The sequence below is a fragment of the Ranitomeya imitator genome, chromosome 8, assembly GCF_032444005.1.
Source record: "Ranitomeya imitator isolate aRanImi1 chromosome 8, aRanImi1.pri, whole genome shotgun sequence".
In the NCBI taxonomy this organism is placed as follows: domain Eukaryota; kingdom Metazoa; phylum Chordata; class Amphibia; order Anura; family Dendrobatidae; genus Ranitomeya; species Ranitomeya imitator.
This window is the reverse complement of record NC_091289.1, coordinates 166735340-166762532: the sequence shown is the minus strand read 5'-3', so window position 1 is coordinate 166762532 and position 27193 is coordinate 166735340.

The following is a 27193-nucleotide window of genomic DNA, read 5'->3' as shown; positions in this document are numbered from 1 at the left end:
TACAGGTTAACGAGGGAGACGCCTTCAGAGTTAATTGCAGCCCTTAGAGTCCATTGTCCAATTACTTTTGGTCCCTTGAAAAAGAGGACGCTATGCATTACAGAGCTATGATTCCTAAACCCTTTCTCCGATTTGGATGTGGAAACTATCATATTGCAGCTGGGAGTGTGCACTTTCAGCCCATATTACATATATAATTTTATTTCTGAACATGTTTTTGTAAACAGCTAAAATAACAAAACTTGTGTCACTGTCCAAATATTTCTGGCCCTAACTGTATAACTTTGCTATTTATCTATAATGTAATCTTGCCTATCTAGTCTGCTGCTGCACAACAGACTTATCATTCAGCCATTAGCCCACCCACCAGTGATAATTACATACATTTTTTTTAATGTTCATATTCCCACATGGCATAAATGTTGCGTTATTTCTGTGCATAATCTTTTTTTTGTGCAGACAATCTGCTGCATTTAACTGTCCAAGCAAAATGTATTGGATTTCATTAACACTAACGTGATCACTGTGGGTTTAAAGACGCTGTTGAGTTTTGCGCTTTTTGGTGCATTTTTTCTATAGGTTTCTGAAAAAAAATAGATATAAAAAAATGCATGTAAAAACAAAACAAAAAATGCAGTTATTGGGTACAGAATCAAAGCTTTTCTTTTATTTAAAAATAAAGGCATCAAATAAAGGGGAAAACCCATAAACAAAGCAGAAACGATGCAATCAGAGAAGATTGGTGTTGTGTATTGTAGTGCGAGCACCGACAGAAGACATGCGGATAAATAGCAGCAGAAAAAAACAGCATATACGCTACGTGTGTACAAAGCCTCAGTCTGCGCAAAACCAAAAAGTGGCTAAAGATTTAAAAGTATTAGGGTTGTGTTAGGGTTTAGGCACACTACCGATTTTCTGGGACGAGTGCTTTCCATATCGGATAACATCTGAGTGTTTTCCAATATTCAAGGACTGATCGAAAGGACAAGCTGGAGAAACTTTTTTTGATCTCCATGTGCGAGAAAAACTGATGCGACTCTGATCCAAACAATCAGTCAGTTTTTCTCATTTGTGTGAACCTAACCTTATTGCGAGGGTTTGTTTGAATGGTCTGACGTCACATATTGAAGCGCTGCCCAGGCAGATTCCGCTGTTAGTATCTGTTGATTAGCCCCATCGATTGAGGCTAACACCTGAGCCCGCACTACAGTAGCTTAAACTGCAATTATGAAGCAGAACCTTGAAATTCTGCTTTGGATTACTTTGTGGATTCTGTACCAAATACATGTAATAGTTTTCTGATGTGTATTTACTCCATATACGTACTGTACGTATACACTTAAAAGGGCATCAATATCCTCAAGATAGGTAATCAATTTTAGATCCGAGAAGGTCCAACATTTGGCACCCCTTCTTATCAGCTGGCATTAGCTGTGGTGGTGGCCAGTTGTAAATGGCACTGCGCAACTCCATTGCAGGGTACTGCAGATCAGCTCTTAGTCGGTGGTTACATTCAGCCATGTCTGGAGCTATCCGGATGCCAGGTCTTTGACTTTCACCAATCTGATATTGATGACCTATCCTGAAGATAGGTTATCATCCTTACATGCCAGGACAATCCCATTAAAGAAGCCCTCTTCCTCCCACCAATGTTTTTATCCTCTTAATATATTGCAGTCATCATATTATATATTATTTAGCACTGTGTACTTACAATTTCTCATTTTGCCTTTCTACTCAGCTAATTCTTCTCTTTTACATTCGGTCTATGACATCACGTGATTAATAACTGACTAAATGAATTCTTCTAAGCTCTATGTAGAAACCAGAGGTCAATTTTCCTGCATGAGTCATAAGTCACTGCAAAAGTCCCTGGTAAGGGGGAGAAAGGAGATGCTGGGTCAGGAGTTGAAGAGGGGAATGATTTATGCTGGGAAAAGAGACTTCCTGTTCTACATAGGGAGAAAAGAGAAGAATTAGCTGGGTAGAAAGGCAAAATGAGCAATTGTAAGTACACAGTGCTATATAATATGATGATTGCAATATATTGAGAGAATAAAAATATCGACGGGAGCGCTTCTTTAAATTCTAATTTTTCACAAAAAAAAAATATATATATATATACATATATATATATATATATATATATACTGTAGTTTATGTTTTCATTTTGTGATCATAAATTGATATAAAATCCTTAGAAAAAATGATGAATTCCGGACCCTGCCCTAACAAGATCACAATTATTGAAGACAGGGAATAAAGTGACTTTACCAAGGACATTTGGTTTCCAGCCATTGCCTCCAGAATTGATAATCTCGCTGTTTTACAGAAAAGCTAACCATCCGACATAGTGAAGCTAAGCAAAAAAAAAAATTTGTATAATCAGCAAGGATTGACGTCTAGGCTGAATGACCCCAACGTATCGTTCTCCATCCAGAGAAATCTTTTGCTCCATGATGGAAATGATAAATTATCCCAAAATAGTAAGAGCGTATTTATTCTTGCTCCGTGCCTGTGACAGAATTATCCCCCAATCCTCCAGCTGTCAGAGCTCTTCATTTTAATTAGGTATTAATTAAACATCATTGCAGTGATTAAATAGCCACTGAATTGCATATAGTGTCAGCTGCAGTTGTGTTTAGGAAAGAATAGCCGAGATTCCCATTGTAACGTGACAAGGTTGTGACTCTCCTGTCCATTCTTAGATAACGTGTGAGGTCCCCGTTCTTAAAGCTTCTTCATTAGGAGCGAGCTGTCTCCTAGCAACTCAACGTAAATAATTTTCACAACTTTTCTTATGTATCATGTAGTCGTGGTACGGGGATCGGTAACATATCTCAGCACTGACGGCTTAATAAGCCACCAGATGCTAATTAAAATAGTTATAGGAGGAAATAACGGTATTCGGTGAACCCTAGTTGGCCAACGTAACTCATCAAGTTGACTTGTAAGTATGTATTCGATCATTGACACAACATTAGTTAAATGTTTCCATTTTGCTCAAGGGAAAAAGAAACATCTCCGAGGATGGATCATTCAGGTCTCTTTTTAATTTGGATCAAACAGAAACTAGACGTAACAGCTCATAAAAGCAAAATTCTAATCAGAACACTTATTTAAAATAAATATAAAATAACGTGGATGACTACGTTCACTAATTTGAATGGCAGACCATTCGGATTAAACACCAAAAAAGAGCCCACAGGACATACCAAATAAATAAGATGAAAGGGATAAGAAACAGAAAATAAATATTGTAGAATGCCTTTATTGAAGTGAATGGCAAATTGATACAAAGGGCAAGAGTGCCCGCACAAGAATAAAATAAAATCGTATTAGAAATAATACCATAAACTGTTAAAAAGTCAGGGACCGCCCAAAAAGAATCCTGAAATAATACCGTAAAATTGTATAGAGATAAATAGCAATAAATATATTGGATTAGAGAGTGGTGATAATAGATAACTGAATATTAGAATATAGAATATAAATAAATCACAAAAATATATCCAATAATAAATAATGCTGAACCATCAATCAATCAAATTAAAAATAGTATACTGCCTGCTATAGAATACTATATCCAATCACACTCCCAAATGGTTGAACACTAGTAGAGATAGTAATCATAAATCTCCTGATCAGGAGAACATGGCTGAAGAGGGCTGACTGCAAATATCATGTGCAAAATAAGTGAAAGCAACCCAAAACCATGAGGGAGATAATGTGAAAAGGAGATAAAATAATACCTGGTAGCAGGAAAATGGCAATCCCCAGTACAGTGCAGAGCACACCCCGACGCGCGTTTCAGAATTGCGTCCTTTGTCAGGGAGTGTTTTTAAATTGCAATATTTATAGGTTATGCATGTAAACAACATGCTGCCGTAAAGATCCTAAAAAATGAGTTTTTCTTTTACTTGTTATAATTATTTTTTTTCTGTTGCTTATACGGTGACAGAATGTTTTACCGAAATTGTCGTAACTCACAGTCGATCTCACAATTGATAGTTGTCGATTGTTCACTATCGCTCTCGACTCTACCATATCCTGTTATCCCCAGGTTGGCTGAGCACCCTTGTGTTCTCTATGAGAGCAGCTCCTAGACTTATTTTCCTGCTGAACAAAATGATCATCATTAGATGGCCTCCGATCCCACCAGGTTTGCCGACTTTTCCCTAATGTGTATGGCTGCCTTGAGTTTCTTTTTAGGCTGTGTTCCCACAGAAAATAATTGCTGCAGCTGAGGTTTAGGAGTGATACCCACAGCAGTATATACCTCTGCACATCAAGTGCATATGAAAAGTTGACACACCCCTGTTAAAATGTCAGGTTTTTGTCATGTAAAAAAAATCATACCAAGAAGAATCATTTCAAAACTTTTTCCATCTTTAATGGCCCCATAATCTGTAAAACTCAATTAAAAAATAAACTGAAATACTTTTGGGTGGAAAAAAAATTAAAGAACTAAAATAATGTGGTTCCATAAGTTGAAGCACTCTTTGAATTTATGACAGCATTCAGTCTTTTTGGGTAGGAGTTTATAAGGTCAATCTACAGATTTTCACTTGGATTTATGTCTGGGCTCTTGCTGGGCCATCCCAAAATTATGATCATCTCTGGAGCAGCTATTTTCCTGTTTATTTGGAGGTATGCTTATGACTGTTGTCGTGCTGAAAGGTGAAATTCCTCATCATGTTTAGCTTTTAAGCAGAGACCTGAAAGTTTTGTTATAAAATTAACTAATATTTGGAATTGTTCATTATTCCCACTACCTTCAATAAAGCCTCAGTTCCAGCTGCTGAAAAACATCTCTAAAAGATAATGCTGCCTCCAGCATGCTTCACTGTGGGTATGGTGTACTTTTGGTGATGCACAGTCTTGGTTTTGCACCAAACATACCCTTTGGAATTGTTGCCAAAAAGTTCAACCTTCATCTCATCAGACCATAACACATTTTTCCACATGCTATTGGCAGACTTAATGTAGGTTTTGGAAAACATAGCCATGTTTGGATCTATTTGTTTTTAAGAAAACTAACCCACCCCACATACCAGACATAAGAAGAATACAGGAGAATGTTGTCACTTGCTGTGCCTGACCAGTACCTGCCAGAATTTCCTGCAGCTCCATTAATGTTGGCTCTGCATCCTCCTGGATCAATTTTCTTCTTATCTTTTCAGCAATTATTCAGGGACTTCCAGTTCTAGACAATATCACTGTAGTGTTGAATTTAAGCAAATTCTTGTTGAAACCTTCACACTGTTGAATGGTATATCTAAGGCCATGGCAATCTTTTGTATCCTTTTCCTGTCTCATAACTTTCAACAATGAGATCCCTTTGCTTTGTTGTAAGCAGCTTATGGACCATGTTTTTTTTACTGTAAAATGCGAGTAAGAAAATGTCAGGAAAATCCTACTAGAACAGCGAAACTTTATATGAGGTTAATCAGAATCCCTGCAAATGATGGCAGCTGTGTACCGACTACTATGTTAATCCAGAAAAGTAGGCCGAGTGTCATGCGAGTACGATGCAATTTTTAGCAATTAGCATCCGTCTGACATCGATCTGACATGCATATGCAATCCGTATGCAATGCATTTTTAACATCAGCTTTTATATACAGTAATTCTTTGTCATTTCAATGATATAGATAGATGATAGATTGATAGATGGATGAATGGATATAGATAGATAGATAGATAGATAGATAGATAGATAGATAGATAGATAGATAGATAGATAGATAGATAGATAGAAAAGAGAGTAAAAAGCAGCACCAATATGTATAGGGTGCAATGCCTACCAGTGAATATACCGTAATCCAAAAAGTTGAGGCAGCACACTATAAATTAGATATAAAGTGCTTTTTATTAGCCCATGTGGCGACTATTTGGTCCAGAAGAGTGGACCTTTCTCAAGCAGTACAAAAGTGCAAGTGCAGAGTATTTAAAGTAACCAAATTGTTAGATTATTTAGCAGCAATTACATGTTTCTAAAGAATATCATTCTACAGTATTTAGCAGATTTCTAGAAGTGTATATCATTGTGATATTCTTTAGAATCATGTACAGTAATTGCTGGTAAATACTCTAACAATTAGGTTGCCTTAAATACTCTGCACTTGCACTTTTGTATTGCTTGAGAAAGGTCCACACTTCTGGACCAAAACGTAACCACATGGGCTAATAAATAGCACTTTACATCTAATTTATGGTGTGCTGTCTCAAATTTTTGGATTAGATAGATGGATAGAAAGATGTAATTGAGTTATATAATCAGTGCAGTGCATGTGTAGCTTACTGTACATGTATTTAGCTAAAAATTAAAATAAAAGAAAAACATATCATGGGGTCCCCCATAATTTTTTTTAACCAGCTGCAGGAAAGTCGATTCTGGGGGCTGATGTTCATAGTCTCGGAAGGGGGTAATAAGCTTGGAGCTTCCCAGGCTATTAATATCAGCTCACAGCTGTCTACTTAGTCCTTACTGCTTATTAACAAGGGTGACTCCCCCAAAAAATGACTTGAGGTCCCACTATAATTAATAACCAGCAAAGTCTAGGCAGACAGCTGCTGGCTGATATTAATAACCTAGGAAGGGGCTATGAATATTGGCCCCTTTCAGACTAAGAACATTAAAACTTACCCACTCCAAAAATGGTGCATTCACTAGATGCGCCAGTTCTGGCGCTTAGCCTCCATTATTCACACTTGTCCTATTGCGGTGGCAAGTGGAGTAATAGTATTGAGCTTGATGTCTGGTTTGTAATGTCAGCTGACATCAAGTCCAGGGCTTAGTAATGGAGCGTCATCTATAAGATACCCCCATTACTAACCCTATTGTCAAATGTAATAAAGACACACACAGAGTAAAATCCTTTATTTGAAATAAAAACTCCCCAACCCTCTTTTTCCCATTTATTAATATCCAAAGAAAAATAATAAGCAAAGAAATCCTCACCTGTCCGCCGATAATCAATTTGTCCCATGGTGAGTCCCCAGCTCAGCTACATCTGGATGCTTTGCTGAGCGATCACAAAAAATGTGAAGAACGCAGCTTCAGTGCCGAGCACTGATGTCAATAAGGTGACTGGCGTTCTCAGCCGAAGTATTCTGGTCACCTCACTGACGTCACCGCTCGCTGTGTGAGAAATTTCTCAGTATCCATGGCCCCTTCCTAGGCTATTAAACCATTGACTTATTGGCGATTGCAATCCGAAATTCGCATCCACTCGCAGCATACTGTGATTTTTTTATTAATGCGATCGCAAACCAATCCATGCTGACAAAAAAATATGAGATGAGCACTGAATCATTGAATAACATTGGTCCGAATGCGGTCCGATTTATTTTCAGATTGCACTCGTCCGATTTATTCGCTCGTTTGAGTGAACCCTTAAAGTGTGTTCATACTTATGTAACCAAATAATTTTAGTTTTGCTTTTTATTTTCAGCTTGTTTCTTAATGGATTTGTACGGATTATATATTTGATATTAAATTGGGAAAACTTCTGAAATTATTTTTTGAGGCATGATTTTTTTTTAGATGACAAAAAATGGTATCTAACAGGGGTGTATAGAATTTTTTTTATTTACTGTTGATGCAAGGAAGCATAGCAAAGAATGAAACTCGCACCTACGTCTGCAGCATAAATTGACACGTTGTAGATCTGAAACCCGCAGCTCCTGTCAGTTAACACTGCGAATATATTTCTCAGCATGTTCATGACATTTCTTAAAATCTCATGTACTTTGTCAGCACTTCACAATGCAGCAGATTTTATGCAAGCGAATACACAGTGGGAAATCCTCTGTTTTTGCACCGTGGGATTTTAACCTTAGCATGTATTTGGGGTGTGGGAGGAAACCTATACAGACTTAGCAAGAACATACAAACTTCATGCAGATATTGTACTTTGTCGGATTCAAAACTAGCACCCTGGTAATGTAAAAAATCAATGTTAACCACTGAGCCACTGTATTCCCTGCTACTGTAATTCAAACAAAAACCTCATTAAAAAGGGTTGATCAGGCCAGAAAAGACCTTAATAACTCTCCAAGTTTTTCCTCTCTTCTTTTTATCAGCCGTAATTTTTATTTTTTTCATTGAAACTACTGTGTGGGGATTTGTTTTATGCAGAACAAATGGTATTATTTTTTTAACGTTGTTTTGGGGTAGATATAAATTTTACAATTTTTTTTACGTGAATATAGAAAAAAGCAATTTTGGGTTTAATTTTTTGTTTATATTTTACAATATTCATGTTTTGCACCAGATATTGAATATTGAATATTTCACATGTCTCCCATGTTATTATGATGCGTGAATACCCAACATCTTGGTTTTTGTTAGTCTTGTTGTAATATGCATTTTATATGGAAAAAAAAGTTTAATTATTTCTTTTCAATGTGGATTTTTTGCATTTTATTTTATTTTTTATCAGATGTTTTATACAGTATGTCTATATTTTTTCTACTTAATTGCTCTCTCAAGTGATCATAAAATGTCTGTGGGGAGCATTAATTTTTCCTTTATTGATCATTTTTTCCCCACTGTAACTGTAGCATCCATATGATCACTAGTTACAGGGGGAAAAGGGCCAACTACAGTGACATGTTACTGGCAGATGTGATCTGGGCCCTCTACGAATTTTAATGAAGCTTTTGCAGGTTATTCTGAATTAGCTCTTATGGCTACTGTTATGGCTGGCAATCAGGCAACACAGCGTGCAGTAATCAGCGCACATACAGAGATCTGGCAATTACCAAAAACAATAGGACGAGCTCTGAGACGTGGAATCTCTGTAGACTGCAGTACCTGATCTATCCTCACACAACTATAAGCAGCAGTGGATTGCGCCTATCACTACCTATGCAACTCGGCACTGCCTGAGGAGCTGACTAGCCTGAAGATAGAAATACAAGCCTGACTTACCTCAGAGAAATACCCCAAAGGAATAGGCAGCCCCCCACATATAATGACTGTTAGCAAGATGAAAAGACAAACGTAGGAATGAAATAGATTCAGCAAAGTGAGGCCCGATATTCTAGACAGAGCGAGGATAGCAAAGAGAACTATGCAGTCTACAAAAAACCCTAAAACGAAAACCACGCAAAGGGGCAAAAAGACCCACCGTGCCGAACTAACAGCACGGCGGTACACCCCTTTGCTTCTCAGAGCTTCCAGCAAAAGTTAATAGCAAGCTGGACAGAAAAAACAGAAAACAAACTAGAAGCACTTATCTAGCAGAGCAGCAGGCCCAAGGAAAGATGCAGCAGCTCAGATCCAACACTGGAACATTGACAAGGAGCAAGGAAGACAGACTCAGGTGGAGCTAAATAGCAAGGCAGCCAACGAGCTCACCAAAACACCTGAGGGAGGAAGCCCAGAGACTGCAATACCACTTGTGACCACAGAAGTGAACTCAGCCACAGAATTCACAACAGTACCCCCCCCTTGAGGAGGGGTCACCGAACCCTCACCAGAACCCCCAGGCCGACCAGGATGAGCCACATGAAAGGCACGAACAAGATCTGGGGCATGGACATCAGAGGCAAAAACCCAGGAATTATCTTCCTGAGCATAACCCTTCCATTTGACCAGATACTGGAGTTTCCGTCTAGAGACACGAGAATCCAAAATCTTCTCCACAATATACTCCAATTCCCCCTCCACCAAAACAGGGGCAGGAGGCTCCACAGATGGAACCATAGGTGCCACGTATCTCCTCAACAACGACCTATGGAATACATTATGTATGGAAAAGGAGTCTGGGAGGGTCAGACGAAAAGACACCGGATTGAGAATCTCAGAAATCCTATATGGACCAATAAAACGAGGTTTAAATTTAGGAGAGGAAACCTTCATAGGAATATGACGAGAAGATAACCAAACCAGATCCCCAACACGAAGTCGGGGTCCCACACGGCGTCTGCGATTAGCGAAAAGCTGAGCCTTCTCCTGGGACAAGGTCAAATTGTCCACTACCTGAGTCCAGATCTGCTGCAACCTGTCCACCACAGAATCCACACCAGGACAGTCCGAAGACTCAACCTGTCCTGAAGAGAAACGAGGATGGAACCCAGAATTGCAGAAAAATGGAGAGACCAAGGTAGCCGAGCTGGCCCGATTATTAAGGGCGAACTCAGCCAACGGCAAAAATGACACCCAATCATCCTGGTCAGCGGAAACAAAACATCTCAGATATGTTTCCAAGGTCTGATTGGTTCGTTCGGTCTGGCCATTAGTCTGAGGATGGAAGGCCGAGGAGAAAGATAGGTCAATGCCCATCCTACCACAAAAGGCTCGCCAGAACCTCGAGACAAACTGGGAACCTCTGTCAGAAACAATATTCTCAGGAATGCCATGTAAACGAACCACATGCTGGAAGAACAAAGGCACCAAATCAGAGGAGGAAGGCAATTTAACCAAGGGCACCAGATGGACCATTTTAGAAAAGCGATCACAGACCACCCAAATGACCGACATTTTTTGAGAAGCGGGAAGGTCAGAAATGAAATCCATCGAAATATGTGTCCAAGGCCTCTTCGGGACCGGCAAGGGCAAAAGCAACCCACTGGCACGTGAACAGCAGGGCTTAGCCCTAGCACAAATTCCACAGGACTGCACAAAAGCACGCACATCCCGTGACAGAGATGGCCACCAGAAGGATCTAGCAACCAACTCCCTGGTACCAAAGATTCCTGGATGACCGGCCAGCACCGAACAATGAAGTTCAGAGATAACTTTACTAGTCCACCTATCAGGGACGAACAGTTTCTCGGCCGGACAACGATCAGGTTTATTAGCCTGAAATTTCTGCAACACTCTCCGCAAATCAGGGGAGATGGCAGACACAATGACTCCTTCCTTGAGGATACTCGCCGGCTCAGATAACCCCGGAGAGTCGGGCACAAAACTCCTAGACAGAGCATCCGCCTTCACATTTTTAGAGCCCGGAAGGTATGAAATCACAAAATCAAAACGAGCAAAAAATAACGACCAACGGGCCTGTCTAGGATTCAAGCGCTTGGCAGACTCAAGATAAGTAAGGTTCTTATGATCAGTCAAAACCACCACGCGATGCTTAGCACCCTCAAGCCAATGACGCCACTCCTCGAATGCCCACTTCATGGCCAGCAACTCTCGGTTGCCCACATCATAATTACGCTCAGCAGCAGAAAATTTCCTGGAAAAGAAAGCACATGGTTTGAACACTGAGCAACCAGAACCTCTCTGTGACAAAACCGCCCCTGCACCAATCTCAGAAGCATCAACCTCGACCTGGAATGGAAGAGAAACATCAGGTTGACACAACACAGGGGCACAGCAAAAACGACGCTTCAACTCCTGAAAAGCTTCCACGGCAGCAGAAGACCAATTAACCAAATCAGCACCCTTCTTGGTCAAATCGGTCAATGGTCTGGCAATGCTAGAAAAATTACAGATGAAGCGACGATAAAAATTAGCAAAGCCCAGGAATTTCTGCAGACTTTTTAGAGATGTCGGCTGAGTCCAATCCTGGATGGCCTGAACCTTAACCAGATCCATCTCGATAGTAGAAGGGGAAAAGATGAACCCCAAAAATGAAACTTTCTGCACACCGAAGAGACACTTTGATCCCTTCACGAACAAGGAATTAGCACGCAGTACCTGGAAAACCATTCTGACTTGCTTCACATGAGACTCCCAATCATCTGAGAAGATCAAAATGTCATCCAAGTAAACAATCAAGAATTTATCCAGATACTCACGGAAAATGTCATGCATAAAAGACTGAAAAACAGATGGAGCATTGGCAAGTCCGAACGGCATCACCAGATACTCAAAATGACCCTCGGGCGTATTAAAAGCCGTTTTCCATTCATCTCCCTGCCTGATTCTCACCAGATTATACGCACCACGAAGATCAATCTTAGTAAACCAACTAGCCCCCTTAATCCGAGCAAACAAGTCAGAAATCAATGGCAAGGGATACTGAAACTTAACAGTGATCTTATTAAGAAGGCGGTAATCAATACACGGTCTTAGCGAACCATCCTTCTTGGCTACAAAAAAGAACCCTGCTCCCAATGGTGACGACGATGGGCGAATATGTCCCTTCTCCAGGGACTCCTTCACATAACTGCGCATAGCGGTGTGTTCAGGTACGGACAAATTAAATAAACGACCCTTAGGGAATTTACTACCAGGAATCAAATCGATAGCACAATCACAATTCCTATGCGGAGGTAGGGCATCAGACTTGGACTCTTCAAATACATCCTGAAAGTCCGACAAGAACTCTGGGATGTCAGAAGGAATGGATGACGAAATAGACAAAAATGGAACATCACCATGTACTCCCTGACAACCCCAGCTGGTTACCGACATAGAGTTCCAATCCAATACTGGATTATGGGTTTGTAGCCATGGCAACCCCAACACGACCACATCATGCAAATTATGCAGTACCAGAAAGCGAATAACTTCCTGATGTGCAGGAGCCATGCACATGGTCAGCTGGGCCCAGTACTGAGGCTTATTCTTGGCCAAAGGTGTAGCATCAATTCCTCTCAACGGAATAGGACACCGCAAAGGCTCCAAGAAAAATCCACAACGTTTAGCATAATCCAAATCCATCAGATTCAGGGCAGCGCCTGAATCCACAAACGCCATGACAGAATACGATGACAAAGAGCACATTAAGGTAATGGACAAAAGGAATTTGGACTGTACAGTACCAATAACGGCAGAGCTATCGAACCGCCTAGTGCGTTTAGGACAATTAGAAATAGCATGAGTAGAATCACCACAATAGAAACACAGTCTGTTCAGACGTCTGTGTTCTTGCCGTTCTACTTTAGTCATAGTCCTGTCGCACTGCATAGGCTCAGGTTTACTCTCAGACAATACCGCCAGATGGTGCACAGATTTACGCTCGCGCAAGCGACGACCAATCTGAATGGCCAAGGACATAGACTCATTCAAACCAGCAGGCATAGGAAATCCCACCATTACATCCTTAAGAGCTTCAGAGAGACCCTTTCTGAACAAAGCCGCTAGTGCAGATTCATTCCACAGAGTGAGTACTGACCACTTCCTAAATTTCTGACAATATACTTCTACATCATCCTGACCCTGGCATAAAGCCAGCAGATTTTTCTCAGCCTGATCCACTGAATTAGGCTCATCGTAAAGCAATCCCAGCGCCTGGAAAAATGCATCAACATTACTCAATGCAGAATCTCCTGGTGCAAGAGAAAACGCCCAGTCCTGTGGGTCGCCGCGCAAAAAAGAAATAATAATCAAAACCTGTTGAATAGGATTACCAGAAGAATGAGGTTTCAAGGCCAAAAATAGCTTACAATTATTTCTGAAGCTCAGGAACTTAGTTCTGTCACCAAAAAACAAATCAGGAATCGGAATTCTTGGTTCTAGCATCGATTTCTGATCAATAGTATCTTGAATCTTTTGTACATTTACAACGAGATTATCCATTGAGGAGCACAGAGCCTGAATATCCATGTCCACAGCTGTGTCCTGAAGCACTCTAATGTCTAGGGGAAAAAAAAGACTGAAGACAGAGCTAAGAAAAAAAAATGATGTCAGGATTTCTTTTTTCCCTCTATTGGGAATCATTGGTGTGGCTCCTTGTACTGTTATGGCTGGCAATCAGGCAACACAGCGTGCAGTAATCAGCGCACATACAGAGATCTGGCAATTACCAAAAACAATAGGACGAGCTCTGAGACGTGGAATCTCTGTAGACTGCAGTACCTGATCTATCCTCACACAACTATAAGCAGCAGTGGATTGCGCCTATCACTACCTATGCAACTCGGCACTGCCTGAGGAGCTGACTAGCCTGAAGATAGAAATACAAGCCTGACTTACCTCAGAGAAATACCCCAAAGGAATAGGCAGCCCCCCACATATAATGACTGTTAGCAAGATGAAAAGACAAACGTAGGAATGAAATAGATTCAGCAAAGTGAGGCCCGATATTCTAGACAGAGCGAGGATAGCAAAGAGAACTATGCAGTCTACAAAAAACCCTAAAACGAAAACCACGCAAAGGGGCAAAAAGACCCACCGTGCCGAACTAACAGCACGGCGGTACACCCCTTTGCTTCTCAGAGCTTCCAGCAAAAGTTAATAGCAAGCTGGACAGAAAAAACAGAAAACAAACTAGAAGCACTTATCTAGCAGAGCAGCAGGCCCAAGGAAAGATGCAGCAGCTCAGATCCAACACTGGAACATTGACAAGGAGCAAGGAAGACAGACTCAGGTGGAGCTAAATAGCAAGGCAGCCAACGAGCTCACCAAAACACCTGAGGGAGGAAGCCCAGAGACTGCAATACCACTTGTGACCACAGAAGTGAACTCAGCCACAGAATTCACAACAGGCTACAGTGTCACTTGTATATCAGAAGCTGCAGACAGTCGCACTGCATCTGGCCGCAGAAAGTCTCTGATTTTGGCTTTGCAGACACCTTCTTAACCCTTCTGACTATTTGACCCAGTGGTAACCTTTCTCCGAGTCTAATTGACAAACCTGGACCTGGGTGTTTATAGACTCCCAGCCTGCTGCTAGGAGTTGCCAGTGATATTTCCATTTCCCCTTGTTGAAGCTTGGAGCTATAGCAACCAACTATCTTCCTCTTTAGTGTTGCTGGAGGACGTCTGTATTGCATCTCAGAGTCTACTCAAGATAAGTGTTCCCCTTGTTTGTCTATCCCAGCTGTCTTTAGTGGTAGTGGGGATTGACTAGTGGTACCCTGTCCTTCCCTAAAAAGGGCTTATTACCAGGGTCAGGCAGGGATTAGGTTCCTTCTCGGCATTTAGGGTAGATAGGGTGACTTTATATCTGCCTATGCGTCTCCACTCCACCCTTCCCTAGTGATAGGCTCCCTTCCCCTCATCCCTTTGTGTTGCACGTGGTCTTTCCTACACTGTTCCTGACATAGAGTGAGCTTTACCAATTAGAAGAACATTATTGGGGTATGTATGCAATTTCCTTGGAATTCCTTCAATTATTATCCAATCTTCCTTCTTGGGTCCTAGGCTGGAAAAATGCACAACATATTGATGGGACCTTAAATGAGATTTTATAAAAATAGTTTTTTCCTATATATCCATTGATCACTTATTCATAGAATAAATTCGAGTGTGGGACTTTGCCACTGAGGTCCTAAATGACCTCATTCATTCATTCTTTTGATTATTGAGTGTCTCAGAGGCTTTACCTACACCAATCACACATTGATCAGCCAGTAGTAAGGAATGATACAAACTCTAGGTCTTTAGACTGGATAAAAGTTGGCATTTTACCCTGACAAGTTTCAATATTCTCTCACCAAAGATAGGGGTTAAGTAATGCAAGACATCCATCAGGGCATGGATCAATGTGGGATAGTAGCCATAAGGGATTTTTGAATGCCAGCTCCATAATTACCTATTTGCTGACAACACTCTTTACATGGCTACTGTGATCCATTTAGAATGACATTACATTTTGTAATACAGGCAAAAATCCCTTACATGAATTATTAGATATTTTATTTGATTTAATTTGCAATAGTTCATTTATTTAAAGATGTCGATTCTTATTTTCCGGAAGAGATGAAAGCTGTTTCTTCTCAGAAAACCAATTGCCACATTTTTTACATTTTAGATTAAAATATCATCAGTAAAAATAGGAAAACAGTTTCCCCAAGATTTTTGCTTTAGAATCCTATTTTTTTTTATTAAAGGAGTCCTTGAGTGAGCTTTTAACAAACCATAATATATTTTTATTTGCACCATTAAAGCATGACATGGATGAGTTGAACCATTGGGAATGGTGAGGCCCTCGAGCACGCCTGTGTACCACTGAGAGGAAGTCTACTATACTTCAAACGGAACATTCTATGGCCACTTATGACATGTACCTATGCAAATTAGCTCTCCAGCAGGTGAAAGTAAGCTATAAACCTATAGATCAATGTTCTATAAATCAATGTTCTTTATCAAGCAGCATTGATAAGAATATAAGCAAAACCTAGAGTAATCCAAAAGAAAGAAACAACCATTTGTATATAACTGTTTTAGGGTTCTTGCCCACTCAAAAAGATATTGGGTGGCCACTGACCTGAGTTGAGATGGCATTGATTCTCCATTTGGAGACCCCATCTGGTGGTAAGAGTTTTGTAAGCTAAGCAATGCTTGTCTTAAATCTTTAGTTATATGCAATGGCTTATTAAAGGATCAAATATTGACTTTAAGGTATCTGCCCCAATAGGGAGCACTGAAGAGGCAATTTTTTGTCACCTTGGGGGGAGCTAATTTGCATACCTTTCCCTGGGATCATTGCTTGGCCAATAAGATTCCCACATCCAGTGAGGGGTCTCCACTAATGGAAACAGAGCCTCAGACCAACATCAAAAGCATCTCATCTCACCAACTAGTATCCTGCTCTGCACTGTTTAGGGACAAAACTCCCAACAGATTTTTTTTTTCAGGGAACATTGAATGGCCTATAAAACTCTCTAATCCAGCAGCTGTCTCCACAACAGTAAAGAGAACCCTCAGACCCACATCAAACGCATCTGGCCCCATCAACTGGTTCTTTGCTCTGCACTGATGAGGGTCAAGAACCCCAAAACAGTTCATTTGCCTACCCTTTTTCCCATGGAGCATTGACTCTCCTATAAGACTCCCTACTCCAGCAGATGGTCTTCATAACAGAAAAACGAACCCTCAGACCCCCTCAAAGGCATTTCACCCTGCCAACTGGTACCTTGCACTGATGAGGATCAAGAACCCTGAAACAGCTGACTACAGATGAATATCACTTTGTTTTGGAGGAGACTGGTTTGTTATAGATTCTGATATACTACTTCAAGGTTCGGACTTTGATTTATATGGTAGCTACCTCAATAAGCGGCATTAGAGAGACAGCTTTCTTTCACCTGGAAAAGAGCTAATTTGCATACCATTCTCCCAGGAGGCATTGCCTGCACCCTACGCCAACTGTGGGCCCACAAAAAGGAACAACAGACCCACTCCATGTACCGAGCAACATGGAACAGAAGACTTGGCCCAGTACAAAATGAAGGAGTGAAGAGCATATAAAGATATGTACAGTATGTTGATGTGTATCAAACCCAAATTTCATGATATCTACATTAACCTTTTTATTCCAAACATAATCGGCATGTGATATTGGATATTGCTTTATGTTACCATTTAGGTTAAATTTAGCAACAAAAAAAAAAATCAAAAAGGAAAGAAAACGGTTCATCATTGACCAGTGTTGCTTGGCGACTACTTTCAATCCACCTTTCCAGCTATTAAAATCTATTTCTTAAGAGTAATTTCCCAGATTCTCTTATCCTCCCGCTGCACAGCGTGACCTCTTGTTGCAGTTTCTCTCCACTTTTGTACCGTCCATTGCTCCTGCTCTATCCCCGGCCTTTATCCTTTATGTTCATAGCTTCCCCCATGGAGTTCATTATCTGCTTCTTGTTGTCTTGGAAATTGTTTGACATGTCCGGAGTCAAGAGTCACTGACACCCAGAGAAATAAATCTGAATGAACTATGAGTATGTGTCGATGCCGGGGATGTAAGGCAAGGGAGACCGGCTCAAAAAAAAGAATCTTATTGTTAGAGCCTTATATTTCTGTCTTCTCCGCGGTGGAGGCAAACATCTCCACTTCAATTATCCTGCTAATGACTGGATGCGGAGTGTGTGCCGAATTCTTCCTTCTGTCACTGGTAATAAACGTGGAATCTGAGCGTTAGGAAATTGTCATTAATTTCCTTTGAATTTCAAAGTTTGAAATTTTCACCTTTTTAACTGTAATTTTCTTGTATTTCTTTTGAAATTGTTCCTCGTTTAGAAGTTAAAAAGAATGTGTCAACTCTCCAAATATTTCTTTTGTTTTACTAAATACTTGTATTTACCATGAAAAAAAAATATTCGCAAGCATCTGTTTTCTGTCACTGCTTCTCCTGGAAATGTGTGAGTAACTTTATGGTCAGGCGATACCGTTTCACTTGTTAAAGAATGTGTATCTCTGTGAATGATGCAAATTGTCTCTTCAGAGAGGAAGGAGACTAGAACTCCTTGTAACTGTAACGTTTCTCCTTGCGGAGAGTGACATGTCAAGCTTGACATGCCAAGGTGAGGAGACTTTTAAGCCTTGCAATGCTCCTCTGGGAAATATGCAAATTATCTCTTCAGAGAGGAAGAGGACCAGAACTCTAGTGCCACCTATAAGAAGTAGCAATCCTAAAAGTCAATGTTGACCCTTTAACGAGCCTTGTCACATGATTTAGGATAAAAGCCAAAACCAAAATCTCAAGTTGCAGACATTGTGTTTCTGGGTGTTGCCCCTCATTAGCGCATTAGCTGGGTGAGAGGCAACCGATCTGTGAATGATGACACTGTCCAATAAGGGCTGACGGGTTCGGACTATGTAGACTTAGATTCTACTGATAAGGGAATTGTAACATCCAATTGAAAATTTATTTATACATTTTCAGTTGGAATAACAGAAGAATGGTGTAATAGAATCCTAAGTATAGACTGTCATGATCTGTACTTTTTTCCCTGTCCTGTATTTTGTATATTATGTCATGATGTGATGCGACTTCTCTTTCGTTGTATTTACTGTACATTTTGCAATGTCATGGGGTGCATGTAACTAACCTGTCTCCTTCCCCCAATACTTGCAGCCCTGAGCTATAATGTAATTAAGCTTTGTCCACACCACTAGGGAAGGAATAGCCATTCTTCCTCACAGCAGGTGGCTAGTCAAATGCACACAATGAATAGACTAAGTGGAGCCACCAGTCTAGAATCTTCTGGTAGACCCAACCATTGAATAGAAGGTGTGACCTCTACCCCCCTTCTTGGGCGGATCCCTGGAGCTCAGACAATCCATTCTTATTTTGAGATCAGATGTGAGTTGATCCTTGAAGGAGAAGGAGTGGGGATTCTTAGCTGAGGCAAGACCCCATGCCCATCTAGGACTGTGGAAGCGAACGGGGCGAGACTTGAGCTGAGGACATATCTCGTCGTTCGTGAGATTGTTTTGGGATCCCTTGGACTAATTGTGGACTATTGCTTTGTTACCTGGCACAAGGATTATCGGGAGGCGCCCCCGAACCTGTTCCGTTGGACTAATTGTGGACTCTGTAGATCTACCTGCATGTGTTGTTCCAGCGTTCTTGATAATAAATCTGTGGAATCATCCCTTGGCCTGTTGCCCCTTCTTGCTCTGCCGTACACCCCGTCACAAACTGGTGGCAGCAGTGGGATCAGAGCAGAAGGAATGGAGGACAATGGCCCAACATCAGGAACCAACACCGCAGAGTACAAGAACTGGACTTTGGGGAGCCTACAATCAAAGGCCCGTGAAGTAGGAGTCCGTTTTAAGGGACTCTCCAAGGAGCAGCTTATTGAGGCTTTGGAAGGAGTTCGCCTGCAAGGTGACGCTGAGGAAGGACCCTCACAGCAAATGGAGGAAAGACTGCAGCCGGAGGTAAATACCCAAAAAAGTCTGTGGGTTATGTGGTACGAGGAGGAGTTGGCATTGCTGGGAGAAGAGGCCACCATAGACTATAAGAAAGAGGCCATTCGCAGAGCTCAGGAGAGGGAGGCCATTCACAGAGCCGAGGAGAGGGAGAGGGAGGCCATTCACAGAGCCGAGGACAGAGCTCAGGAGATGGCATTGCTGGAGAGGCAGATCGCTTTGGAAGCAGCTAGAAGCTCCAGACAGACTGTAACCCCAGCACCCACCATGAGGGAACTCCCCAGAGTGTCCCGCAAAGACTTCAAGCCCTTTAATGAGGCTACAGGCGACATTGAGGGCTTCTTCCAGGACTTTAAGAATCAGTTTCGATTAATGGAAGTCCCGGAAAGGGACCGAGTCCGACATCTGGTGGGGCTCTTTGTTATGATAAGGTAATTCAGTACCACAATGGACATAGAGGTAAGAGCACATACAGTGACCTGACAATAACCCAAAAACATAGAACGAGCTCTGAGACGTGGGAACTCTGCTGACCGCAATCCCTAATCCTCTCCAACCACACTAGAGGCAGCCGTGGATTGCGCCTAACGCTCCCTATGCAACTCGGCACAGCCTGAGAAACTAGCTAGCCTGAAGATAGAAAATAAGCCTACCTTGCCTCAGAGAAATACCCCAAAGGAAAAGGCAGCCCCCACATATAATGACTGTGAGTTAAGATGAAAAGACAAACGTAGAGATTAAATAGATTTAGCAAAGTGAGGCCCGACTTTCTGAACAGAGCGAGGATAGGAAAGGTAACTTTGCGGTCAACACAAAACCCTACAAAAAACCACACAAAGGGGGCAAAAAGACCCTCCGTACCGAACTAACGGCACGGAGGTACACCCTCTGCGTCCCAGAGCTTCCAGCAAGCAAGAAAAAACAAATAGACAAGCTGGACAGAAAAAACAGCAAACAAAATAGCAAAGCAGAACTTAGCTATGCTGAGCAACAGGCCACAGGAACGATCCAGGAGGAAACAGGTCCAATACTAGAACATTGACTGGAGGCCAGGATCAAAGCACTAGGTGGAGTTAAATAGAGCAGCACCTAACGACTTCACCACATCACCTGAGGAAGGAAACTCAGAAGCCGCAGTACCACTTTCCTCCACCAACGGAAGCTCACAGAGAGAATCAGCCGAAGTACACTTGTGACCACAGGAGGGAGCTCTGCCACAGAATTCACAACAGTACCCCCCCCTTGAGGAGGGGTCACCGAACCCTCACCAGAGCCCCCAGGACGACCAGGATGAGCCATATGAAAGGCACGAACAAGATCGGGAGCATGGACATCAGAAGCAAAGACCCAGGAATTATCTTCCTGAGCATAACCCTTCCACTTAACCAGATACTGGAGTTTCCGTCTTGAAACACGAGAATCCAAAATCTTCTCCACAATATACTCCAACTCCCCCTCCACCAAAACCGGGGCAGGAGGATCAACAGATGGAATCACGGGTGCCACGTATCTCCGCAACAATGACCTATTGAATACGTTATGAAAAGAATCTGGAAGGGTCAGACGAAAAGACACAGGATTAAGAACCTCAGAAATCCTATACGGACCAATGAAACGAGGTTTAAACTTAGGAGAGGAAACTTTCATAGGAATATGACGAGAAGATAACCAAACCAAATCCCCAACACGAAGTCGGGGACCCACACAGCGTCTGCGATTAGCGAAACGTTGAGCCTTCTCAAAGGACAAGGTCAAATTGTCCACTACATGAGTCCAAATCTGCTGCAACCTGTCCACCACAGTATCCACACCAGGACAGTCCGAAGACTCAACCTGCCCTGAAGAGAAACGAGGATGGAACCCAGAGTTGCAGAAAAACGGCAAAACCAAGGTAGCCGGGCTGGCCCGATTATTAAGGGCGAACTCAGCCAAAGGCAAAAAGGACACCCAGTCATCCTGATCAGCAGAAACAAAGCACCTCAGATATGTTTCCAAGGTCTGATTGGTTCGTTCGGTCTGGCCATTAGTCTGAGGATGGAAAGCCGAGGAAAAAGACAAGTCAATGCCCATCCTACCACAAAAGGCTCGCCAAAACCTCGAAACAAACTGGGAACCTCTGTCAGAAACGATATTCTCTGGAATGCCATGTAAATGAACCACATGCTGGAAGAACAATGGCACCAAATCAGAGGAGGAAGGTAATTTAGACAAGGGTACCAAATGGACCATCTTAGAGAAGCGATCACAGACCACCCAAATGACTGACATCTTTTGAGAGACGGGAAGATCTGAAATAAAATCCATAGAGATATGTGTCCAAGGCCTCTTCGGGACCGGCAAGGGCAAAAGCAACCCACTGGCACGAGAACAGCAGGGCTTAGCCCGAGCACAAATCCCACAGGACTGCACAAAAGAATGCACATCCCGCGACAGAGATGGCCACCAAAAGGATCTAGCCACTAACTCTCTGGTACCAAAGATTCCAGGATGACCAGCCAACACCGAACAATGAACCTCAGAGATAACTTTATTCGTCCACCTATCAGGGACAAACAGTTTCTCCGCTGGGCAACGATCAGGTTTAGTAGCCTGAAATTTTTGCAGCACCCGCCGCAAATCAGGGGAGATGGCAGACACAATTACTCCCTCTTTGAGGATACCCGCCGGCTCAGATAAACCCGGAGAGTCGGGCACAAAACTCCTAGACAGAGCATCCGCCTTCACATTTTTAGAGCCCGGAAGGTACGAAATCACAAAGTCATAACGGGCAAAAAACAGCGACCAACGAGCCTGTCTAGGATTCAACCGCTTGGCAGACTCGAGATAAGTCAAGTTCTTATGATCAGTCAAGAGCACCACGCGATGCTTAGCTCCTTCAAGCCAATGACGCCACTCCTCGAATGCCCACTTCATGGCCAGCAACTCTCGATTGCTCACATCATAATTTCGCTCAGCAGGCGAAAACTTCCTGGAAAAGAAGGCGCATGGTTTAATCACTGAGCAATCAGAACTTCTCTGCGACAAAACAGCCCCTGCTCCAATCTCAGAAGCATTAACCTCGACCTGGAATGGAAGCGAAAAATCTGGTTGACACAACACAGGGGCAGAAGAAAAACGACGCTTCAACTCTTGAAAAGCTTCCACAGCAGCAGAAGACCAATTGACCACATCAGCACCCTTCTTGGTCAAATCGGTCAATGGTTTAGCAATACTAGTAAAATTGCAGATGAAGCGACGATAAAAATTAGAAAAGCCCAGGAACTTTTGCAGACTTTTCAGAGATGTCGGCTGAGTCCAATCATGGATGGCTTGGACCTTAACAGGGTCCATCTCGATAGTAGAAGGGGAAAAGATGAACCCCAAAAATGAAACCTTCTGAACACCAAAGAGACACTTTGATCCCTTCAAAAACAAAGAATTAGCACGCAGGACCTGAAACACCGTTCTGACGTGCTTCACATGAGACTCCCAATCATCCGAGAAGATCAAAATGTCATCCAAGTACACAATCAGGAATTTATCCAGGTACTCTCGGAAGATGTCATGCATAAAGGACTGAAACACTGATGGAGCATTGGCAAGTCCGAATGGCATTACTAGATACTCAAAATGGCCCTCGGGCGTATTAAATGCAGTTTTCCATTCATGGCCTCGCTTAATACGCACAAGATTATACGCACCACGAAGATCTATCTTGGTGAACCAACTGGCCCCCTTAATCCGAGCAAACAAATCAGATAACAACGGCAAGGGGTACTGAAATTTAACCGTGATCTTATTTAGAAGGCGGTAATCTATACAAGGTCTCAGCGAACCATCCTTCTTGGCTACAAAAAAGAACCCTGCTCCTAATGGCGACGATGATGGGCGAATATGCCCCTTCTCCAAGGACTCCTTCACATAACTCCGCATAGCGGCGTGCTCAGGCACAGATAAATTAAACAGTCGACCTTTTGGGAATTTACTACCAGGAATCAAATCGATAGCACAATCACAATCCCTATGCGGAGGTAGGGTATCGGACTTGGGCTCATCAAATACATCCCGGTAATCAGACAAGAACTCTGGAACCTCAGAAGGGATGGATGACGAAATAGTCAGAAATGGGACATCACTATGTACCCCCTGACAACCCCAGCTGGACACAGACATGGATTTCCAATCTAATTCTGGATTATGGACTTGTAGCCATGGCAACCCCAACACGACCACATCATGCAGATTATGCAACACCAGAAAGCGAATAACCTCCTGATGTGCAGGAGCCATGCACATGGTCAGCTGGGTCCAGTACTGAGGCTTATTCTTGGCCAAAGGCGTAGCATCAATTCCTCTCAATGGAATAGGACACTGCAAGGGCTCCAAGAAAAACCCACAACGCCTAGCATACTCCAAGTCCATCAAATTCAGGGCAGCGCCTGAATCCACAAATGCCATGACAGAATACGATGACAAAGAGCAGATCAAGGTAACGGACAAAAGAAATTTTGACTGTACCGTACCAATGGTGGCAGACTTAGCGAACCGCTTAGTGCGCTTAGGACAATCAGAGATAGCATGAGTGGAATCACCACAGTAGAAACACAGCCCATTCCGATGTCTGTGTTCTTGCCGTTCAACTCTGGTCAAAGACCTATCGCACTGCATAGGCTCAGGTTTAAGCTCAGGTAATACCGCCAAATGGTGCACAGATTTACGCTCACGCAAGCGTCGACCGATCTGAATGGCCAAAGACATAGACTCATTCAGACCAGCAGGCATAGGAAATCCCACCATGACATCCTTAAGGACTTCAGAGAGACCCTTTCTGAAAATAGCTGCGAGCGCACCTTCATTCCATTGAGTGAGTACGGACCACTTTCTAAATTTCTGACAATATACCTCTATCTCATCCTGACCCCGACACAGAGCCAGCAAATTTTTCTCTGCCTGATCCACTGAATTAGGTTCATCGTACAGCAATCCGAGCGCCAGGAAAAAAGCATCGATATTACTTAATGCAGGATCTCCTGATGCAAGAGAAAATGCCCAGTCCTGAGGGTCGCCACGTAAAAAAGAAATAATGATCCTAACTTGTTGAACTGGGTCACCAGAGGAGCGAGGTTTCAAAGCCAGAAATAGTTTACAATTATTTTTGAAACTCAGAAATTTAGTTCTATCTCCAAAAAACAAATCAGGAATAGGAATTCTCGGTTCTAACATAGAATTCTGAACCACAAAGTCTTGAATATTTTGTACTCTTGCGGTGAGCTGATCCACACATGAAGACAGACCTTTAATGTCCATCGCTACACCTGTGTCCTGAACCAACCATATGTCTAGGGGAAAAAAAAGGCAAAACACAGTGCAGAGAAAAAAAAATGGTCTCAGAACTTCTTTTTTCCCTCTATTGAGAATCATTAGTACTTTGGGCCTCCAGTACTGTTATGATAAGGTAATTCAGTACCACAATGGACATAGATGTCAGAGCACATACAGTGACCTGACAATAACCCAAAAACATAGAACGAGCTCTGAGACGTGGGAACTCTGCTGACCGCAATCCCTAATCCTCTCCAACCACACTAGAGGCAGCCGTGGATTGCGCCTAACGCTCCCTATGCAACTCGGCACAGCCTGAGAAACTAGCTAGCCTGAAGATAGAAAATAAGCCTACCTTGCCTCAGAGAAATACCCCAAAGGAAAAGGCAGCCCCCACATATAATGACTGTGAGTTAAGATGAAAAGACAAACGTAGAGATTAAATAGATTTAGCAAAGTGAGGCCCGACTTTCTGAACAGAGCGAGGATAGGAAAGGTAACTTTGCGGTCAACACAAAACCCTACAAAAACCACGCAAAGGGGGCAAAAAGACCCTCCGTACCAAACTAACGGCACGGAGGTACACCCTCTGCGTCCCAGAGCTTCCAGCAAGCAAGAAAAAACAAATAGACAAGCTGGACAGAAAAAACAGCAAACAAAATAGCAAAGCGGAACTTAGCTATGCTGAGCAGCAGGCCACAGGAACGATCCAGGAGGAAACAGGTCCAATACTAGAACATTGACTGGAGGCCAGGATCAAAGCACTAGGTGGAGTTAAATAGAGCAGCACCTAACGACTTCACCACATCACCTGAGGAAGGAAACTCAGAAGCCGCAGTACCACTCTCCTCCACCAACGGAAGCTCACAGAGAGAATCAGCCGAAGTACCACTTGTGACCACAGGAGGGAGCTCTGCCACAGAATTCACAACAGCTCTTAGAGGGTGAAGCTGCCGCAGCCTATAGAGCTATGGACCCTCAGGGGAACTGTGAGTATGTGGAGATTAAACGGACTATTCTAGAACATTATGCTGTTACCCCAGACACTTACATGACTCAGTTCCGTACTTTAGCCTGTGATGAGGAAGTGTCTTTCAAGATGTATGCCCACAGACTCAAACAAATATGTCATCGCTGGCTGGAGGCAGAGGAGGCCTTAACCTGGGAGACCTTCCTCCAGGTTATCTTAAAAGAGCAGTTTTACTTCAAGTGCCCTGCTGAGATCCGGGAATGGGTGCGTGAGAGGAGACCAGCCACTGTGGAGGAAGCTGCAGCTCTAGCTGATGAGGCTCTCACCATCAAGCCTCAGTGGAGGGTTCTGTTGGAGGATGGAGAGAGGCCTACCAGCTCCACAACACCGGTGGCCCCCTGTTCTTCTGTCCCCATTGTTCCCCGTTCCTCTAAGCCACCACCTCATGCTGATACCCATGTAAATGTGCCTCCAGTTGCTTCTACTGCGTTTTCTGGAATACGACGAGGAGAGGAAGTAGCAGAGCGCAGGTGTTATGGTTGTGGGCATCTGGGGCATCTGCAGGCCTCATGCCCAGCCAGCTCATGGAGAAGTCGTCCTCAAACCCCTACAGCACCTTCAGATGGAAGCCGGCCTCCAGGTTCCCTTACCCCTCGCCCAAGAGGACGCCTTAGATGGAGTGAGACCCAGCAGAGATGCTATCATAGTAACATAGTAACATAGTAACATAGTTAGTAAGGCCGAAAAAAGACATTTGTCCATCCAGTTCAGCCTATATTCCATCATAACAAATCCCCCTATCGATGTGGACAGCCGGGGCATCTGCAAGCCTCCTGCCCAGCTGTTCAAATGAGGATTAATCCTGTACCCAGTCGTATTATTAATTATGTACACCCAAGTGCCATGGAGGACGACGTGTCACCACTACGTGAGGACTGGCCTAGTGCCTCACCCACCCATGTTGCACCACTAGGAGTTTATGGTGTGCGACCTGCAGCTATGACGACTTCTGCTCATCAAGGTAAGCACTTGCAGGAGGTCGTGCTGGATGGACAGAGACTTATTGGATTTTGTGACTCAGGGGCTTTCCTCACACTGGCTGATCCCCGAGTGGTTCGGCCTGAGGCAATCCATCGAGGACCTGGGATTGTCATTGAACTGGCTGGTGGACAATGGAGGACTATTCCCACAGCCACTGTGGATCTGAACTTTGGTTTTGGGGTCAGGCGATGTGTGGTTGGGGTGATGCGTGGTCTGCCTGCAGATGTTCTCCTGGGCAATGATGTGGGAGAGCTAAGATGCCAATTTGTGGCTGCATGAAGCCACATGTAAGTTACGCTCTGCCTGTGTGTACTTAACCAGCGACCTGTAGAGGTCCCTGGTACGTACACAAATTGGGAGGGGAAGGGATTGTCATG